Below are 21,509 nucleotides of genomic sequence, written 5' to 3' on the forward strand. Positions count from 1 at the left end.
TAAAATAGATTCTTTGGGATTTGTGTAATTTGATTTACACAACATGGCTACCACTTTGAAGATGAAAATATTATTCTTGTGAAACAAACAATAAATGAGACAAAAAAAATGAAAACTTGAGGGTGCATAATTATTCACCCCCCCCCCCCCCCCAAAGTCAATACTTTGCAGAGACACCTTTTGCAGGAATTACAATTAAGGTGTCAACAGTCTTTAGACATAGTTTCAGGCTTTTATTTTGAAAAATGAGCGTGAATGATCACATTGCGTAAGTGGATAGGTGGGGGCTCTCAGAGTGAGTTTTTGCGCTACAGAGTAAAGCGGCCATTGTTCCTCCCGCTGTTATTGAAAAACCTACACACTCGGCTGATATATTATCGAATATATATTTTAAAAACTACCTGAGGAATAATTATAAAAAATGTTTGACATGTTTCTGTGGACATTATGGAGACTATTTGGAATTTCCGTCTGCGTTGTCGTGACCGCTCTTTCCTGTGGATTTCTGAACATAATGCGACAAACAAACGGATATATTTTGGATATAAAAATAATCTTTATGGAACAAAAGGAACATTTTTTGTGTAACTGGGAGTCTCGTGAGTGAAAACATCCAAAGATCATCAAAGGTAAATGGTTAATTTGATTGTATAATATTCATATTCATAAAATCACAAGTGAAATATATTGAAACACAGCTTAGCCTTTTGTTAATCACCTTGTCATCTCAGATTTAGAAATTATGCTTTACAGCCAAAGCAAGACAAGCATTTGTGTCAGTTTATCGATAGTCTAGCATAGCATTATGCCTAGCTAGCAGCAGGCAGCTTGGTCACAAATCAGAAAAGCAATCAAATTAACCTTTTACCTTTGATGAGCTTCGGATGTTTTCACTCACGAGACTCACAGTTAGATAGCAAATGTCCCTTTTTTATATAAAGATTATTTTTGTAGCCGAAATACTGAGAAATCGACCGGAAATTGCGGTCACGACAACGCCGAAAAATATTCCAAATTAGATCCATAATATCGACAGAAACATGGCAAACGTTTTTTCATAATCAATCCTCAAGGTGTTTTTCAAATATCTATTCTATAATATATCAACCGGGTCAGTTGGCTTCTTGGTAGGTGCAAGAGAAACAATGGCCGCATTTGTCTATTACGCAAATATCACTCTGAGAGCCACCAGCTGACCACTGACGCAATGTTGTTGCTCACGCTCATTTTTCAAAATAAAAGCCTGAAACTATGTCTTGTGACACTAGACACATTAGGGAAGCCATAGAAAAATTAATCTGGTTGATATCCCTTTCACTGCTCAATAGGGACGCATAGGAACGCAGAGGTTTCTAAATAAGAGTCACTTCCTGATTGGATTTTTCTCAGGCTTTCGCCTGCAATATCAGTTCTGTTATACTCACAGACAATATTTTTACAGTTTTGGAAACTTTGGAGTGTTTTCTATCCTAAGCTGTCAATTATATGCATATTCTATTATCTGGTCTTGAAAAATAGGAACGTTATTTTTCCAAAAATGAAAATAGTGCCCCCTAGTTTCAAGAGGTTAAATCACTTTAGCCATGATTTTAAAATTAATCAAGGCTCCCTTTGTTATTTAGTTGTATAACTAAAATTCTTGAATGTATTTAAAGACATGAATGACTTGTGTGCTGTATGATGACATGCACAAATTAATGAGTGATTGATTGATGTACTGTATACTTAAGTAGGCCTTTATGCCAATAAGTAAGTTATGCTAAAACAGCTACAGTAACAAATGCATTTTCGTTTTTCTTGGAACAGAAACACGTTGTATCAAGCAATCAATCAATCACAAGTATCTATAAATCCCTTTTTACATCATCCAATGTCACAAAGTGCAATACAGAAACCCAGCCTAAAACCCCAAACAGCAAGCAATGCAGATGTAGAAGCATGGTTGCTAGGAAAAACTCCCGAGAAAGGCAGAAACCGAGGAAGAATCCTAGAGAGGAACCAGGCTCTAAGGGGTGGCCAATTCTCTTCTGGCTGTCCCGGGTTAAGAATATAACAGTACATGGCCAAGATGTTCAAACGTTCGTAGATGACCAGCAGGGTCAAATAATAATAATAATCACAGTGGTTGTAGAGGGTGCAACAGGTCAGCACCTCATGAGTAAATGTCAGTAGGCTTTTCATAACCGAGCATTCAGAGTTAGAGACAGCAGGTGCGGCAGAGAGAGAGAGTCGAAAACAGCAGGTCCGGGACAAGGTAGCACGTCCGGTGAACAGATCAGGGTTCCATAGCCGCAGGCAGAACAGTTGAAACTGGAGCAGCAGTATGACTAAGTGGACTGGGGACAGCAAGGAGTCATCAGGCCAGTTAGTCCTGAGGCATGGTCCTAGGGCTCAGGTCCTCCGGGAGGGGAGGGAGAGGGAGAGAATTAGAGGGAACATACTTAAATTCACACAGGACACCGGATAAGACAGGAGAAATACTCCAGATATAACAGACTGACCCTAACCCCGACTCAAACTATTGCAACATAAATACAGGAGGCTGAGACAAGGGAGGTCGGGAGACACTGTGGCCCCGTCCAACAATACCCCCTGACAGGGCCAACCAGGCAGGATATAACCCCATCCACTTTGACAAAGCACAGACCCCACACCACTAGAGAGATATCTTCAACCACCAACTTACTATCCTGAGACAAGGCAGAGTATAGCCCACGAAGGTCTCCCCCATGGCACGAACCCGAGAAGGGGGTGCCAAACCCGGACAGGAAGATCACATCAGTGACTCAACCTACTCAAGTGACGCACCCCTCCCTGGGACGGGATGGAAGAGCACCAGTAAGCCAGTGACTCAGCCCCCTTTAGGCCTACAGTAAGAAATGCATTTGAGTTTTTCTTGGAATGGAAAAAACATAATATTCATTAAATTAATTAAGCTGCATTTCAAAAAATCAATCCCATATGGTCTGTTCTATTCAAGGCTCCATTTGACTCTTAGGCCTATAGCTCTATGTCATTTCAATAACTTATTTTCTCTAAGATCAAATCAAATTCAAATGCTTTTATTTATATAGCCCTTCTTACATCTGCTGATATATCAAAGTGCTGTACAGAAACCCAGCCTAAAACCACAAACAGCAAGCAATGCAGGTGTAGAAGCACGGTGGCTAGGAAAAACTCCCTAGAAAGGCCAAAACCTAGGAAGTAACCTAGAGAGGAAACAGGCTATGAGGGGTGGCCAGTCCTCTTCTGGCTGTGCCGGGTTGAGATGATAACAGAACATGTCCAAGATGTTCAAATGTTCATAATTGACCAGCAGATCAAATAATAATAATAGTCACAGTAGTTGTCGAGGTGCAACAAGTCAGCACCTCAGGAGTAAATGTCAGTTGGCTTTTCATAGCCGATCATTGAGAGTATCTCTACCGCTCCTGCTCTCTGGGACAGGTAGCACGTCCAGTGAACAGTTGAAACTGGCGACAGCAGCATGGCCAGGTGGACTGGCGACAGCAAGGTGTCATCATGCCAGGTAGTCCTGAGGCATGGTCCTAGGGCTCAGGTCGAGAAAGAAATAGAGAGAGAGAGAGAAATTCAACTTAAATTCCCACAGGACACCGGCACATAAACTACTGCAGCATAAATACTGGAGGCTGAGACAGGAGGGGTCAGGAGACACTGTGGCCCCATCCCATAAGATGCCCTTTGGTGGGCAAACTAGCACTAACTACTATTAATGGGAACAATGGCTGACACTTACATAACGTGCCATAGAATTTTACGGCAGCCTGCAAGCTGTGCTGCAGTACGACACAACTATTAAAGGAAGAACCACTGTATGTGGCAGTGTCACAGGTTTACAGTTAGTAACAGTGTTGTGTTCGAGACCACCTTAAGTGAGACTGATTCAAGACCAGAGCAAATTGAGTCACAGTCATGACCAAGATCGAAGGGCAAGATCGAGTCAAAACCGAGACTGGGAGGGGGCCGAGGGGGAGGAGACCAGAAAAATGTGAGTCCAATTCAAGACCATGATTGTAATTGTTTCAAATCACCACCATAATAAGAATTCTAAATGTCCAGTATTTCCGTGTTCGTATTTCGGGAGAACATATAGATTATTTAGACCAGGGATTGTTTAGACCAGTCGGGGTCCCAATTTACTGTTGAGAGTTAGAATAGTAGAATACACAAGGAGCAAATTTGGTTGTGCATTTTCTCTTGTTATGTCAGTCACATGACAGTCACTCAATTAGCCCATGTCAGCTAACATTTTTTAGTTAGTCTAGCAGCCAGCTATCTAAACTTATAGTAGTCATGGTCAAATTACTGACCGGGAGGCCCCCATTTGATCATCAGATATCATATAAAAACTGCTAACATTTGTCTCCACCCTATTGCAAAATGTGTAGAATTGCATGATATTAGCGGTCAAGGATTGATTGAATATGTCCGTAAACACACCAGCCAGCTGGTCTGCGCATGCTATGAGGACGCGGCTAGGGATGCCGTCTGGGCCGGCAGCCTTGCGAGGGTTAACACGTCTAAATGTTTTACTCACACTGGCTGCAGTGAAGGAGAGCCTGCAGGTTGAGGGGAAATTACAGATGATCACCAACCCAAACAGATCTATAATAGAAAAAAATACAAAATACAGGTAACTGCCAAAGTAAAGGAAAACTTGAGTAAATTAGGAATAAATAGGATATTGAAAGCAGGTTATTCCACACAGGTGTGGTTTCTGAGTTAATTGACAATTAACATCCCATCGTGCTTAGGGTCATGTATAAAAATGTTCAGTTGCCCATTATTTAGGCTACCATGGCTAGAAGAGATCTCAGTGACTTTGAAAGAGGGGTGTCAAAGGAGCATATGGGGGTTTAAACTGTAGTGTGTCTCAGTCACCAGATCTCAACCCAATTTAACACTTATGGGAGATTCTGGAGCGTAGCCTGAGACAGTGTTTTCCACCACCATCAACAAAACACCCAATAATGGATTTTCTAGTGGAAGAATGGTGTTGCATTCCTCCAATAGAGTTTCAGACACTTGTAGAATCTATGCAAAGGCATGTTAAAGCTGTTCTGGTAGCTTGTGGTGGACCAATGCCCTATTATGTTGGTGTTTCCTTTATTTTGGCAATTACTTGTATGTTACAACTTTCCCCAGTTTCCCGTTACTAATAGTGAGCACGCAACTTTCAAACAATTTCCCCCATTCTTCCGTACCAGCGAATCATGGAAATTCTGACAAGCGTTACAAAGTTTGAGGATATTTTTCAACAAAAGTTAAAGACAGTAATGTTAGAAGTAGGAAGCCCAGGTTTCAATAGGTGATAAGATATTAATGTGTCATGAAACAAGTGTGGATATTTGACCTGGCAAAGCAGGTTTTTATGTGCTGACTGAATGGGAGCTGAAAGAATCAGCTGCTATCAGGATAAATGAGGAGTCCTCATTGTCCGAGACCAAGTCAAGGCCGAGTAAAATGTATCTGACACCGAGACAAGATGAAGACACTCAATATGTGGCCACGAGACGTCTCCAGTACTACAACACTGGTGAGTCAGTAAGCAGCATAAAGCCAGCATCAGCTCTTGGCTAAATGCTAGCTAGTTAGCTGGTGCTAGCTAACGCAACTACAAGCCTTCCACAACATGCAAATCACATCATATACAATCATTAATTAATAATATTAGCTACGTACTAATGAACCATAGAATACATTTGGTCATTGAATTAGTTAGCTAAATTGAACTGAATCTTTATACTACCTTGAGGCTGTTTACTTGCAATATTTCAAGCATTGGTGCTAGCATTTAGTGCTAGCCATAGCAAGCTAGCTAATGGTCATAAATTGAATGAAGTTACAACTAAGTTACAACAATGACTACTACACATACTTTTCCTTTGATTAGAAATGCTTTTTTATGCAAATGCCATATAACCCAGCCAGCAGCTAAGTATCAGTAGGCATCAGTGCTCTTGTAAGCTCTAAATAGATGTAGATGTCATGGAAAGACATATCGGCTGGGTCTCGGACGAGATGAGTGGCCGGTACACATCAGATTTGTTGCAAAACTTTAAAGGTTGTACCCAACAACAGAAATGTTCTCCTCATACCTTATTCTCTCCTTAGATTCTAGATGGGGGCAATTTCCCTTGCCATAAGCAAAGAGACAGATGCGCAACTGGTGCAACTGGTCCCCAATGTGGCAACGTTCAAGACAAGCAATACGTCACAAACCCCAAAATTGTGACTGCAAGGCATGAATAGTAAAACTCATAAAATACTATAGGATTTTTTTTTACACAGGGCGCCTTTCTTTCACTTGGCGAATGTTTTTAGCAAAATTTGAGTATAACTACTTTTCCAAGCACCACTACACCATCGGACACAACATAAATACAACCCTTTCCATGCTAATACATTATTTTCCCGATAAACTAATGACCAAAGCATTACTCGTCCCAAGAGTCCAACTGGCCACAGCTTCACCTGGAGTCATCAGGAGAGAGGAAAAGAGAGAGCGAGAGGGACTGAGGGAGAGAGAGATGGAGAGAGACAGATGTAATAACAGTGACATAGAATGAGAAGAAAAAACTTTGTATTTCAGAGAAAAAATCTTTCTAGAAAACATTTGATTTGTAATATTCACAGCTTCCTAGGCTTTCAGGGCTGTTTGCTTTGTTTGGAGGATTATCACACTCTGCAGATCCTTCTCACTCACGGTGAGGGGTTTGAAGGTAAGCCTGGCTGAGCCGAAGCTCTATCGATTCCTACACAATTACCAGACTGACAACACAGGCACACAGGAAATAGAATGGGGAGCAGATGGCTCTGCAAATAAATCAGACCTTAATAGTGGTCTCCCAGTGAATTTAAATTTGCTGGAGCATACACAAACCCTAACACATACAGTCGAAGGCAGGTATTACGTCATAAAAGAGAGATTGAAGTGCCCTCCACCTCCACTTTCCATTCTGCAGAAGGAATGAGGAGAGGATGAATGGATGTAAAATGTAGGAGAGTGAGGATGATGAGGTGGGATAAATAATTTAATCTAATCTGACATTTCACCATAAAGGTGCCTAAATTAACACTCATCACCTCAGTTTGTTTGCTTTCTGAATGTGTTTTATTGGAAAAGGGTTTGACTCTAATTCCGGGATCGCTGCAATACTGCAGTCCCATGTTGACTTTTTCCAAATTAAGGTGTGTAACAGCTGGTCAAGGTTCTTTCGACACCATGCCCCACCAAATTGAGGCTGTTCTGAGGTCAAAAGGGGGGGGGGGATGAAACTCAATATTATGAAGGTATTCCTAATGTTTGGTATACTCAGTGTATATGCAAAGTCAGTAGTTAACTTGTTCTAAAATAAAAATGTCATTGTATTTGGTCAAACACAATTATCTCAATCAGTTTAGTACAGAAAACAGGTTCCAAAAGGGTTCTTTGACTGTCCCTATAAGATAATCATTTTTGGTTCCAGATAAAACTCTTTTGGATTCCATGTAGAACCATCTGTTTAAAGGGTTCTACATGGAACTCAAAAGGGTTCTACCTAAAACCAAAAGGGTTCTACCTGGATCAAAAAAGGGTTATTCTATGGGGAAAGCCGAATAACCCTTTTAGGTTCTAGATAGCACCTATTTTTCTAAGATTGAACGATCAGGCAGCAAACTGTTTGGGTGGTACTTTACTCTCTTTAGGCAGTGGCCATGCATAGGGCTGTTACGGTGACTGTAATAGAGCCACATCGGTGACTGTAATGCCGCCACACTGGCAGTCACGAGTCAAGTCCATGTGACCGTTGAGTCATGGTAACTAGGCTTCTCCAAAACTGTGCTCTGATGCCGCTGATGGTCATTAGTAGCCTACCAAACTTGCTAATGGCAGTCGCTAATGGCCGGTACTCAGTGCTCTATTGTCCCTCTAATCCAGTGGTTGCCAACCGGTCGATCACCAAATATTTCTGCATGCATATAGAGAAGGGCACTCAATTTGTACTGCACTGCGCTCCTTGATTCACTTGATTCAGAAATTCTGCACACCAAGTAAGCAATGTGTTTCCATTTTGAACCATTTAATTTGTCTGAAAAGACAAACTCCGCCTACCCAGCAGACCGGGAGATCTGTGGTTAAATCCAGTGCGCCTATACTGCGCTGGCCAGTCAGATAGCTCAAATCACATTGCCTAGAGTGTTTCCAATACCCCGGCCACAGTAAAGTTTGAAACTAGTCTACTTAACTTACTTACTTAGTAACTTTTAAAACCATGACCACAGAGAGACTGTCAAAGAATACAGCAGAGCTGATTTTATTATGAGTGAGTTCAGATTTAACTTTTATTCAGCACTGTCAACACTGTTTTTATTCAACACTATTTTAAAACATAAAACGTGCTTCTCCGTACTTCCTTTGCTGCAGCTGCAATGAATGAGTAGCCAAAGTGTATCGATAGCCCTGCGGTTTTTTAACAGTCTGACACAACCTGTCATAATATGGTCATAACACTGTCATGACACATATTTAGACCTGTTGTGACATATTTTATAATTTTATACAAATATAAGAGTGTTGAAACCCACAAAACCTTAAACTAGATCAAATCATGACATCAGTGATCTTCAGGTCGGAAAGTCGGAGCTCTAGAAAGATGCCAGAGTTTCCAGCTTGGAATTCCGAGTTGGATGACCATTCAAAACGTTTTTTTCACATTCGGATCTCATTCAGAGTTAGCATTCAGAGTTGAGTGGAATAGGATCACCTGTTGTGCAGTGAGAGCCTGCTCCTCATTGCTGGTTGATGTATGGAATTAAATGTGTTACCATAAGCCTATGTTGTGAAACATTTCTATAGGCTTTGCTATGAATTTGTGTGAGAAAACAGAGATCCCATCAGCATTTTATAGGCCTACTATCTTTAACTTTCCTAACATTCATTACATTGTTTCACTTTACAATCGGAGTAGCCTTCCTGGCTGGCATGAAAATTAACCTGGGGGTTCAAGTGCATACGGATGACATGTCTTTTCTGCCCCTGTGTCACGCCTACTCCTGCTCAATCCCTCTGGCGAACGACATTGCCGGTCTATTAACCAACGGCCCTGGCAACCCCTTTGGCCGTCCTGAGACAGAGCCTGAACCCATGGAGGAAGGGTCTACACACCTCCCCGCGGCAGAGTGAAGCTATCGGAGATAGCTGGGGCTCTGTCCCCATTACGGTCAGGAGGGGCACCAGCTTCACAGTGTCTGGTGCGTCCTAAACAGGGGTCCACGGGGGCAGAGGGACAACCCCGTGATCATCTGTCTCCCGGGGTTGGTGTGAATATTCCCTCTTCTCTTTCCGCCAAACCCTTTCTGGTTTCAATTTCACTGACTGGCTGTCCCTCGTGTGTTGTCTCTACAGCTCTAGTGGACTCCGGTGCTGCAGGGAATTTCATTAACAATGCCCTCGCCTCCTCCATGAACAATTCATACCTGCTCTCCTCTCCTTTTCCGGTCCAAGTCCTGGATAAGTGACCATTGGGATCTGGCACAATCACACACAGCACCCCTCACCCTCACAGTGTGACCCATGCACCAGGAAAGCCTTCCCTTCCTTATCACCACCGCACCCGTACACAAAATAATCCTTCGCCTCCGATGGCTCCAACATCACAACCCCACTATCTCCTGGTCGATGATGAAAATCACAGCCTGGGGACCAGGATGCCGGAGGACCTGCTTTCCCGTACCCTGTGGTTCCACGCCGGTTGAGAGTCCTGTAATTTCCCTCCAGCCGTTCAAATCACTCTTCCCGTATCCTTGGCCCCGTGTTTTGGGATTTAGATGTGGATATCCGTCAGGCTCTGGAGAGGGAACCCAATCCTGCTACCTACCCTCCAGAACACATCTACGTCCCCATGGGGTAAGAGTTTGGCTGTTGACCTGGACACACACATCCCTCGCTACTGGACACCCAGGCATCACCCGCACCATCCAATCCCTTTCCGAGAAGTACTGGTGAGCCACCTTGGCGCAGGACATTGCCCACTATGCCAACTCATGCTCCATATGTACCCAATCCAAATATCCACGGCACGGGAAACTACTTCCCCTTCCCGTGCCTCAGCAGCCTCGGTCACATCTGTCCATAGACTTGGTAACTGATCTCCCCATTTGATGGTTTTACCACTATTATGGTTGTTGTTGACAGATTCTCTAAATCCTGCCCTCTCGCTGGTCTACCTACCGCTCTGCAGGTTGCTGAGGCACTATTCCAGCAGGTAGTACGGTACTATGGCCTTCCGGCGAACATCGTTTCCGACCATGGTCCCCAGTTCACATCGCGGGTCTGGAAAGCCTTTATGGAGAGGCTGGGGTTAGTTTCACATCTGGGTACCGGCCTCCAACGGGCAGGTGGAGAGGACCAACCAAGAGCTGGGGAGGTTCATAAGGAGTCACTGTCAGGACCAGCAGGGGGAGTGGGTCCGGTTCCTTCCATGGGCGGAATACGCCTAGAACTCACTTTGACACTCCTCCACTGGGCTGACTCCCGTCCATTGCGCCCTTCCCACATTCTCACAAGTGGACATATAGTTTAAAAATCCCATTTTGGTTTAGGAGTTCGGTCAAGTGAAATCCCTTTTTCTCTCTCTGTATTCCCTCTTTTTGCATGGCCAGGGGGAGAGAGTCTGCGCCAGGAATTTATGACCTGCGATAACAGAACCTGGGTGTAGGCGAGAGTGAGAGAGGGGGAAGCGACGATCTACACCCAGAAAGGGCCACGTCATGACACGTCCCAAAAGTCACATATTGCAGCTTTAAGGTACTCCAAAGTATTTTTCCATTGTCTTTTATGTCATTTATCTTGGTTTGGAATTGCAATTTATTTTTGTTGTTAAGTTTAGTCACAAAACGTTATAAATTTACAGTGTGTCAAACAGTTGGCTGCGCAGCCTGACACTGAACTTTTTTGCAAAATTTCTTTGAACCATACAATTTTTCAATTCATCATCGATCCAGAGGGATCTAATAGTTCTCCCAGTTAATTTCTTAATAACAACAATTGTCAACAATGTTCATAATTCATTTTACAAAACCTTCCAGCGCTGCCTCTGGATTCACTTCCTCATACACATCAGACCAACATAAATTTTTTACATCTTCAACAAAAGAGTCCTAAGAAAACATTTTGTATGATCTCTTGCCTTGTTATTGCCACAGTGTTATGGTCACAACAGCCAATGGGAACTGATATTGCTTTGGAGTAAAGCTCTGCAGCATTAGTGAGGATATGATCAATACAAGTGGATGTCACAGTTTAATAATGTACTGATCCAACACTATTAGTATGCACTCTAGTTGGTTAAGTGATAAACTGGGTCATATTACAGGCATTAGTCACAGTTAGAAGTTTCTTCTTGAGAGGACAGCTAGTTGCTAACCAGTTTAATGTTCAGGTTACCCAGAAAATAGACCAATCTCTTACCATCACACACACTATCAAGCATTTCACACACATTATCTAGATACTGAATGTTAGCACTTGGTGGGCTATAGCAATAACCTAAAAGAATAGGCTTTAGAAACACTTCCGGAACACTTGACATGAGATCTTCTCTAAGCATTACAGGGATATGGCTCTGAATATATACAGTAACACTTACCCTATATGCATTCCTGTCTTTTCTGTAGATGTTATATCCTTGTATTGCTACTGCTGTATCGTCAAAGGAACGATCTAAGTGAGTCTCAGAAATGGCTAATATATGAATGCAATGTCATGTTAGCACGTTAATGATTTCATAAACCTTATTTCTAAGGTTACACATATTAATATGGGCAATTTGTTACCCTTTCCTGGTTAGCTTATCAGGGATAGGCATAATATGGAAAATAACAAACAATGCAAGATGAGAAAAAATACATTATTCAACAGTTTATCAACCAGTTGGGGTGTGTAAGTGTGTATGTGCTGTGGGGTTGACGCTATGGCTTGGCTCTCTCATCCCTTCCAGGCTTTTGGGAGGGAGGGTGGACAATGAGCCTGTCATAGTGGATGTAAGCAAAGTCCCCACGCTCTCTGGCACCCTTCATGGCTGGGATAAGTTCTTTCCTCTTCAGGGCTCACAGCTTTAGGATAGTGCTTGTTGAGGAAGATGTACATTCCTGTCAAGTTTTTGTCTCTTTCCAGAACAGCTACCTTGTCCTTGAACCTCAGGAACTTAACCACTATCGGCCTGGGCCTGTCACCTGGGCCAATGGTGGTTTCTCCAGTCCTATGGGCACGCTACACCTCAATCCTTCAATGGTCCATCTTCAGTTTCTCAGTGATCTTTTCCCTCACTTTGTCCTCAGACTCTATCCAGGTCTCATGGTGATTCTGAAACTCTGTCCACAACAATGTTGTTCTGCCTTGATTGTCCCTCTCCGTCATTGTTATCATGGATTTACATACAGAACTTATACCCTCTCTCAGTGACTTTGCTGTCATCGAGGTTATCAAGCTGACTCTGGGAGAACTACAAACTGTTCTTAGGTCCTAGACCTCTCATGTCAGATCGTCCATTCTTTTATTAGTTGACTCCACCAGTATTTGGACTCAACTCTTGAAGATATTTTTGTTGTTGTTTTAAAAAATGCTTCTAGAACTCTTTTTGTTCGATATAAGATCCTTTACCTGGGATAGAGATACACCACTGTCCTCAATGGCACTCCCACCGGCTTTGGCCTTTGTCATGGTAGCTGATGGAACCAGCAAGAAACAGCAGGGATTTAAACAACCACAAGCACAGTACTATCTGTGGTCCCAACCACAAGGGCTCAGCACTTAGCTGACTGTGTTCAAACTGTCAAGGAAACCTGGCTAGCTTCACCTGCTTGGCAGCTCTTCAGACTTTATGGTTTGGCAGTATCCCGGGACAGATAGTAACGGTCCCAGCAACTGAGGCTAACCGGGTTGCGGGATCCATATTAAACAGATTTTTTCAAGAAACTTTTCAAGAACTTTCAAAAACAACACAGAGCTCTCTCTCTCATTTCGTGTTCACCATGTATTTCACTCTAATGACAACACTGAGTTAGTACGACAAGCAGAAATTGACATTGCAATTTACTTCTAGATGGAGTGATTCCCAAACTTTGGAAACTTATTGGTATTTGAGTTGGATTTTAAGTTTCAAACTTGAAATGTATCTGATGTTCCACTTTGCAATCCACACCATTTCAATCCACCCTATCTCTCTTCCTCTAATAATTTCTTCTCACTCATCCTTTTCCTTATCTCCCTCTCTATTCCCATTCTTATTTCACTCTTTCTAGCACCTGTCTCTCCATTCATCTCTCTCCCTCCCTTACTCTCTTCTTTCCTCCTCTTCTCTCCTTCCTGTCTACCTTTCATGTTCTCTTCTGTCTCTTCTGTCCCGCTGTGAGAGTAATTAACCGTCTCCCTCAGAGATCAGTCTGCTGTCTCACGGCTCTCCTCCTCCGTCTGCATCTCTCACTCTCCCTCCCATTTTCTCTCTCATTTCCTCTCATCAGTAGTCTGCAACACTCACAGACAAGATTGACTCATACAAAACTCATACCTGTGATCTGTGGCCATATCCAGTTATTTCCATTCAAAACTGAAACCTAGTCCAATAAGAAGTGTTGATTTGATTATTTCTTGCATTTTTTTCAAAAGTATATATTCCCTTGCATGTCCTAATGAACACCACCCAGGTGTGGACAACATAAGATAAATGGTTGTATATAATTCCATCCAATAGAAGTGCTGGATGTCAAAGTAGAAATGTTTGTTATAAAAATGAGTGGGGCAGTAAAACGTCTCTGCTTTTTTGTGGACATTTTTTATTGAGAAACATCGCATGACCAAAGGCAGTTAGCAGCCCAAACTACATCCCTGTACACTTTTCGTATTAACCATTCTAAGAAAAACTAAAGTTGACGTTGTTCTTTACCCAACCAACTTAATGAAGATTTCATGTGATTTCAGGGATTCAGAAGCACAGTAATTGCAGCAGAAAGAGGACTTGTCATGCTGTGTCAAAAAAACTATTGGAAATGAGGAGAGCGGGGAGCTGCACAAGCACAGTCGTGCCATCCGGCTGATGAGTTTTCCATATTTATATTTTAGACTATTACATCATGTCGATTTCAGGGAACATTTATTCTGAATGTTTTTATAATTTTTTTCTCCATCTTTTCTGAGCTGAGTGTATTTAATATAGCCACCATGCTTAGCCATGTGTTGAGCTCAGAGACAAGCAGACAACATCGCCTGGAATTCTAAAGCATGTACTGTAGCACTTATCTTCACAGAGAGAGGGAGAAAGGGAGAGCAGTAGATGGAAGGTAAAAATTCCTTTATATAACGTTATATAGGGCAAGTTTTTGTGCCCCTCTTATCATCAAAGATGAAGGGAAACTGTTTTCACCATTACACTTCTAAGTGTTTTGTTGTGTGTTATGAGTTAACTATGCTCGGTAACCTGGCCTCATTGTAGAATGTAGGTAAAGATGAGGTTGGTTGGGATTTTAATTTCAACACATACATAAAACAATAGAAAAAGTATTATTTATTTCAAACCCATCCAGAATAAATGGCTCTTTGTAGCAAAATCGGCAGAGCTTAGATGGTTATATGCCCATACACTGAGTGTACAAAACATTCCTCTTGCTCTTTCACACATGCTCTTTCCATGAAATAGACTGACCAGGTGAAACCATGTGAAAGCTATGATCCCTTGTTTTCTTTCGTTAAATCCACTTCCATCAGTGTAAATGATGGGGAGGAATGTCAAAAGATTGAAGTGCATTTGAATGGGGTATGGTAGTAGGTGCCAGGCACACCGGTTTGTGTCACTATTAGGAAAGTGTTCTTAATGTTTTGTACAGTCAGTCAATTTTTTAAATAATAATTAAAATGTAATCTTTTCCCAGCTATTTTTCAACCTACAGTATGGCGCAACGGTCAACTTTTTGGTCCTCAAATGAAACTAGTATATTTTTATGACAAATTCTATCAGCCAATTTTGGTCTTCAAAATTGAGCAGACAAACAAGTTCTCTACTTCTCCCCTTTTCACTTGCCTCCTCCATTTCTGTGGTAATGCTGCAATCAGTTGGTTATAACTTTGGATAAAGCAAACATTCTCATATTTATTTTTCATCAATCAGTATATTTGAAGTTGAGCATAATATTTGTTGTAATATTTGATCTGGCTTTTCAGAGGGATGAAATTGGCACTTTGTATTGGTTGTTTTAGAAAAGGTGATACTTTGAATAAGGTTTCATTTTCAGTTAAGAGGTCCTGAGCAGTGAAAATCATGTTTTTCATCAAACTGGATGATATTTGTATAAAACCACTTCAGAGTAGGTTGACCCAAGTATTCAGGAAGACTGTAGCTGTTACATTGACAAAGTTGATCATAAAGTTACTGTTCCTGTCATCACAGCTTTGTTTGCAAACTGTAAGATATTGTAGCTCAAGCAGAACGTGGCAGAACGATACTGGTAACTATAACCCCTTTTTATCTGTGTTGTGACTTTTAGCTAGCAAGCTACACTGAATATAAATATTAATTCATTAATTAGGCCCTAATCTTGTCACGCCCTGACCTTAGAGAGTTGTTTTATTTTCTCTTTTCGGTTGGGTGGGCATTCTGTTTTGTTTTCTATGTTTCTTTATTTCTATGTTTTGACCGGGTATGGTTCTCAATCAGGGACAGCTGTCTATCGTTGTCTCTGATTGGGAATCATACTTAGGTAGCCCTTTTTCCCTCCTTTCAGTGTGGGTAGTTAACTTTGATTGTGGCACTTAGCCCTGTAAGCTTCACGGTTGTGATTTTTGGTTTCTTGTTGGTGACATTTCAAATAAAAAGAGAAATGTACGGTCACCACGCTGCACCTTGGTCCAGTTCTTTTGACAGCTGTGACAAATCTATGGATTTCACATGACTGGGAACACAGATATGCATCTGTTTGTCACAGGAACCTTAAAAAGGTATGGGCGTGGATCAGAAAATCAGTCCGTATCTGGTGTGAACACCTCATGCAGAGCAACACATCTCCTAGAGCCGATCAGGCTGATTGTGGCATGTGGAATATTGTCCCACTCCAATTCAATGACTGTGCAAAGTTGCTGGCTATTGGCGAGAACTGGAAAACGCTGTCATACACGTCGAACCAGAGCATCCAAAACATACTCAATGGGTGACATGTCTGGTGAGTATGCAGTCCAATAACTGGGACATTTTCAGCTTCCAGGAATTGTGGACAGATCCTTAAAGACATGGAGCATATTAACATGCTGAAACATGAGGTGATGGAGGATGAATGGCACGACAATGGGCCTCAGGATATTTCATGGTACCTCTGTGCATTCAAATTGCCATTGATAAAATACAATTGCATTTGTTGTCCATACCATAACCCCACTGCCACCATGGGGCACTCTGTTCAGCAAGTTTACATCTGCAAACCGCTCACCCACACGATGTGGAGGTCCTGGGCTGGCATGGTTGCACGTGGTGTGAGGCGGCTTATGAAAATTAATTGGAGAAGATTAAGAGAAATTCCATTCTCTAGCAACAGCTCTGGTGGACATTCCTGCAGTCAGCATGCCAATTGCACATTTTTTGGCATTGAGTTGCGATAAAACTGCACATTTTAGTGTTGCCTTTTATTTTCTCCAGTACAAGATGCAGCTGTGTAATGATCCTGCTGTTTAATCAGCTTCTTGATATGCCACACCTGTCAGGTGGATGGATTATCTTATTTTGTTAAAGGGGAAATTCTCACTAAGAGGGATGTAAACAAATGTGTGCACAATTTGAGTGAAATACCTTTTTTGTGATTTCTGGCATTTTTATTTCCGCTCATAAAACATGTGTTTAGATTTCAGTGTAGATTACCAATAAGAAAATGCATGGACCAGATTTAATAGAAAACTAGAGTCATTGGCATATATTGACACTTTTGGTTTTTAATAACCACTTGATATTATTGTTGGATCTCATTTTAATAGCTAACATTTCAATGAACATAACAAGTAGACATGGAGCCAGTGGACAACCTTAACTCTTCTTGACAGGTCAATACTTTCTAAGAAGTAACCATTATTTAGTATTTTACATTTGGGGTTGCTATATATATATATAACTTTAACCCATTTTATATTTGGGCTTCTATTGTTGTATAAGGGTTTCACCAAAATTATTACATTCTATATGATATATATCAATTCTAGTCATACTTTTCAACTTTTTCCAATTTTTCTATGAATACGAGGCCTCGTTTCATAGTGTTCTATTGTTTAAAGTAATTGTCTTTTATATTATCTCCAATGTTTCATCCAAGTAAAAAAAAAACTGTCTGATTAGAATTAACAATATCTGGTAAAATCTTTGTAATTCAATGTGCTATGCATTTTGCCAGGACTTTTGCATCACAACTGTGAAATGTAAGGGGAATCCAGTTTAAGTGGACTGGATTTTTATACCTACCACCTGGGTACTGTTTCAGAAATAGGGACAGATACAGTGGCTTGTGAAAGTATTCACCCCCTTGGCATTTTTCCTGTTTTTGATGTCTTACAACCTGGAATTAAAATATATGTTTTGGGGGTTTGTATCATTTGATTTACACAACATGCCTACCACTTTGAAGATGCTAGATATTTTTTATTGTGAAACAAACAAGAAATAAGACAACAGAACTTGGGGCAATACTTTGCAGAGCCACTGCAAGCCTGAAGTCAACAGCTAAGATCTTTCTCTCTTTTCCCTCTATATTCCAGTGCTTTACACTGCAGCAGACTTTCTATTTTCAAATGCACTTTCCATTGATGTTCATTAGCGCTGGACTATTATTACCCTGCAAGAACTACTTGTGTTGACATTTTAGTTAAGTTCCTCGGCATACACCTCGCGGACAAATTGAATTGGTCCACCCACACAGACAGCGTTGTGAAGAAGGCACAGCAGCGCCTCTTCAACCTCAGGAGGCTGAAGAAATTCGGCTTGTCACCAAAAGCCATCAAACTTCTACAGATGCACAATCGAGAGCATCCGCCTGGTACGGCAACTGCTCCACCCACAACCGTAAGGCACTCAAGAGTGTAGTGAGGTCTGCACAACGCATCACCGGGGGCAAAATACCTGCCCCCCAGGACACCTAAACCACCCGATGTCACAGGAAGGCCAAAAAGATCATCAAGGACAACAACCACCCGAGCCACTGCCTGTTCACCCCGCTATCATCCAGACGGCGAGGTCAGTACAGGTGCATCAAAGCAGGGACCGAGAGACTGAAAAACAGCTTCTATCTCAAGGCCATCAGACTGTTAACCTCTAGCACTTAGCCATCCCGGATCCGGGATCGTGAATACAGCCTCAAGCTCATTACCATAACGCAACGTTAACTATTCATGAAAATCGCAAATGAAATGAAATAAATATGCTAGCTCTCAAGCTTAGCCTTTTGTTAACAACACTGTCATCTCAGATTTTCAAAATATGCTTCTCAACCATAGGAAAACAATCATTTGTGTAACAGTAGCTAGCTAGTGTAGCATTTAGCGTTAGCATTCAGCAGGCAACATTTTCACAAAAACCAGAAAAGCATTCAAATAAAATCATTTACCTTTGAAGAACTTCAGATGTTTTCAATGAGGAGACTCTGTTAGATAGCAAATGTTCAGTTTTTCCTGAAAGATTGTTTGTTTAGGAGAAATCGCTCCGTTTGGTGCGTCACGTTTGGCTACCAAAAAAAACAGAAAATCCAGTCATCAAAACGCCGAACTTTTTTCCAAATTAACTCCATAATATCGACTGAAACATGGCAAACGTTGTTTAGAACCAATCCTCAAGGTGTTTTTCACATATCTCTTCGATGATATATCGTTCGTGGAAGTGTGCTTTCTGTTCTGAATCCCAGGAGAAAATGCCCGCAGCTGAAGATTACGCACCAATTTAGACAAAGGACACCGGGCGGACCCCTGGAAAATGTAGTCTCTTATGGCCAATCTTCCAATGATATGCCTACAAATATGTCACAATGCTGCAGACATCTTGAAGAAACGACAGAAAGGGCAGGCTCGTTCCTGGTGCATTCACAGCCATATAAGGAGACAATGGAAAACAGAGCCTCAGAAATTCTGCTCATTTCCTGTTTGAATTTTCATCTTGGTTTCGCCTGTAGCATGAGTTCTGTGGCACTCACAGATAATATCTTTGCAGTTTTGGAAACGTCAGACTGTTTTCTTTCCAAAGCTGTCAATTATATGCATAGTCATGCATCTTTTCGTGGCAAAATATTGCGCTTAAAACGGGCACGTTTTTTTATCCAATAATGAAATAGCGCCCCCATAGACTCAACTGGTTTTAAACAGCCACCACTAACATTGAGTGGCTGCTGCCAACATACTGACTCAACTCCAGCCACTTTAATAATGGAAATTGATGGAAATTGATGTTAGAAATGTATCACTAGCAACTTTAAACAATGCCGCTTAATATAATGTTTACATACCCTACATTACTCATCTCATGTGTATATACTGTACTCGATACCATCTACTGCATCTTGCCTATGCCGTTCTGTACCATCACTCATTCATATATCTTTATGTACATATTATTTATCCCTTTACACTTGTGTGTATAAGGTAGTAGTTGTGGAATTATTAGGTTAGATTACTCGTTGGTTCTTACTGCATTGTCGGACTAGAAGCACAAGCATTTTGCTACACCCGCATTAACATCTGCTAACCATGTGTATGTAACAAATCAAATTTGAAGTTAATTGTAAGGATTTTATTTATATTAATAGTGTAAAATTAACAGCTCTACAGAAAGACTCATGTGAAGGCCTAATCACAGAGGAGGAACTTCTAAATGCAATTAAAACATTAAAGTCCGGGAAAACTCCAGGGCTGGCTGGCATACCAGTTAAGGTATATCAAATACTGTTGATGTACTCAAAAGGTCTGTTATTAAAATGTTTAACTAATATAAAATATGTGTCAGCTGGAAGTAGAAGCCTAAGTGTTGTTGTCCATTAGTTTACTGCAATTGGGGAGGAGGCGTAGGGTTAAGGGAAAATATCTAATAAAAATAATAATATATATTATTTGGAGGATTGGAAATGATGCAGACAATTACATTGATACAATCCACAATCTTTCTACAATACTAAAGCTAAAACAACAACATATTTTACTCTATTTCAGTGTGAATGTTTTGGAAATGTTCAATCTTCAAAATCCTCTCCATTGTGTACTTATTGCTGATAGGTTCTAGGCCATTTTGAGACCTTAAAGAGCATCAGGTACTGCTACCAATGTCATTTTCATATTTTTGTGAGAACTTACACTGGTTACTCAAAACATTTCTAAAGTATTTATGAAGTATAAATAGACCTCACTTTAGAAGAGGCCCTGCAAAAATATTTTACTAATGATTAGTAAATGTTATGGCTAAAGAGGTAGAGAATGCAGAATTGAAAGCCAGGGGCTACAGGTTGAGATGGTCTCTTCTTTAGCCAGGAAGCAACATCCTTAGAACAGACCCCATGACTCTAACATGGACAGAGGAGAAGAGGGGGAGTGAAGAAAAAAAATGGAGAGACAGTGAGAGATAACGAGCTGGAGGGAGGGAGGGTAGAGATCTTGCCTGAGGATAAAGGAGGAAGAGGGAGAGACAACACTTCAGGGAAAGGAGGGATAGAGATAAACACAGCTCTCGGGTTGAAAGGGAGGGAGTTGCTGTTGGGGGTATCCCTCTCTTCTTGATAAACAACATGTAGGAGAGGGATGATTCCCATTCCAGAAATGATGAAGGTATGAGAAGAGGACAGAATGAGAGGAGAGCAGTAGAAAGCTATTACACTGATGGAGAGAATGAGGGCACGGATGAAGAGTCGCAGAACAAGGGAAACAGCTGGCTTCATAAAGAAGAGTCACACACACACACTCCCTTTCCACCGAACCCAGCTAGCCAGAGAGAGGGAAAGGAAGAAAGAGGACAGGCAGAACTATTTGGCCTTTTTTGTGTTTCCCCCTTAAAACCTGTAAAAAATAAATAGCATTCCAGGGTCAGAGACATGTGCGGGGGGACCATTTCCTTGTGGCATTTAATCCCTGAACTAAATGTGCTCAGTGGCATTTGGATTGTGGCTGGTGACTGGCAAGCCCTAACCTTTCACAAAGAGGAACCAATTAATCAAAGCATGTGGGAAAACAGTTACACGCTGCCATTAAGGATCTAAGAATGGATAGGTCATTTACATTACCTTCATAGGTCTCTGAAAACAGAGAATTCAAACAGATATGTGGTCTCTTTCTCTCTGGTCTGTTCACTGCCGCCTCCTCCTCCTCCTCCTCCCCCCCCCCCCCCCCCCCCCCCCCCCCCCCCCCCTCCCCTCGCTTCTCCTTCTCTCTATCGCTATCTTTCTTTTACCTCTATGCCAGGGGTTCCCATACTTTTTGGCCCACAAATCCATTTTGATATCTGAAAATTCTC

The sequence above is a fragment of the Oncorhynchus mykiss genome, chromosome 23 (assembly GCF_013265735.2).
Source record: "Oncorhynchus mykiss isolate Arlee chromosome 23, USDA_OmykA_1.1, whole genome shotgun sequence".
Taxonomy (NCBI): domain Eukaryota; kingdom Metazoa; phylum Chordata; class Actinopteri; order Salmoniformes; family Salmonidae; genus Oncorhynchus; species Oncorhynchus mykiss.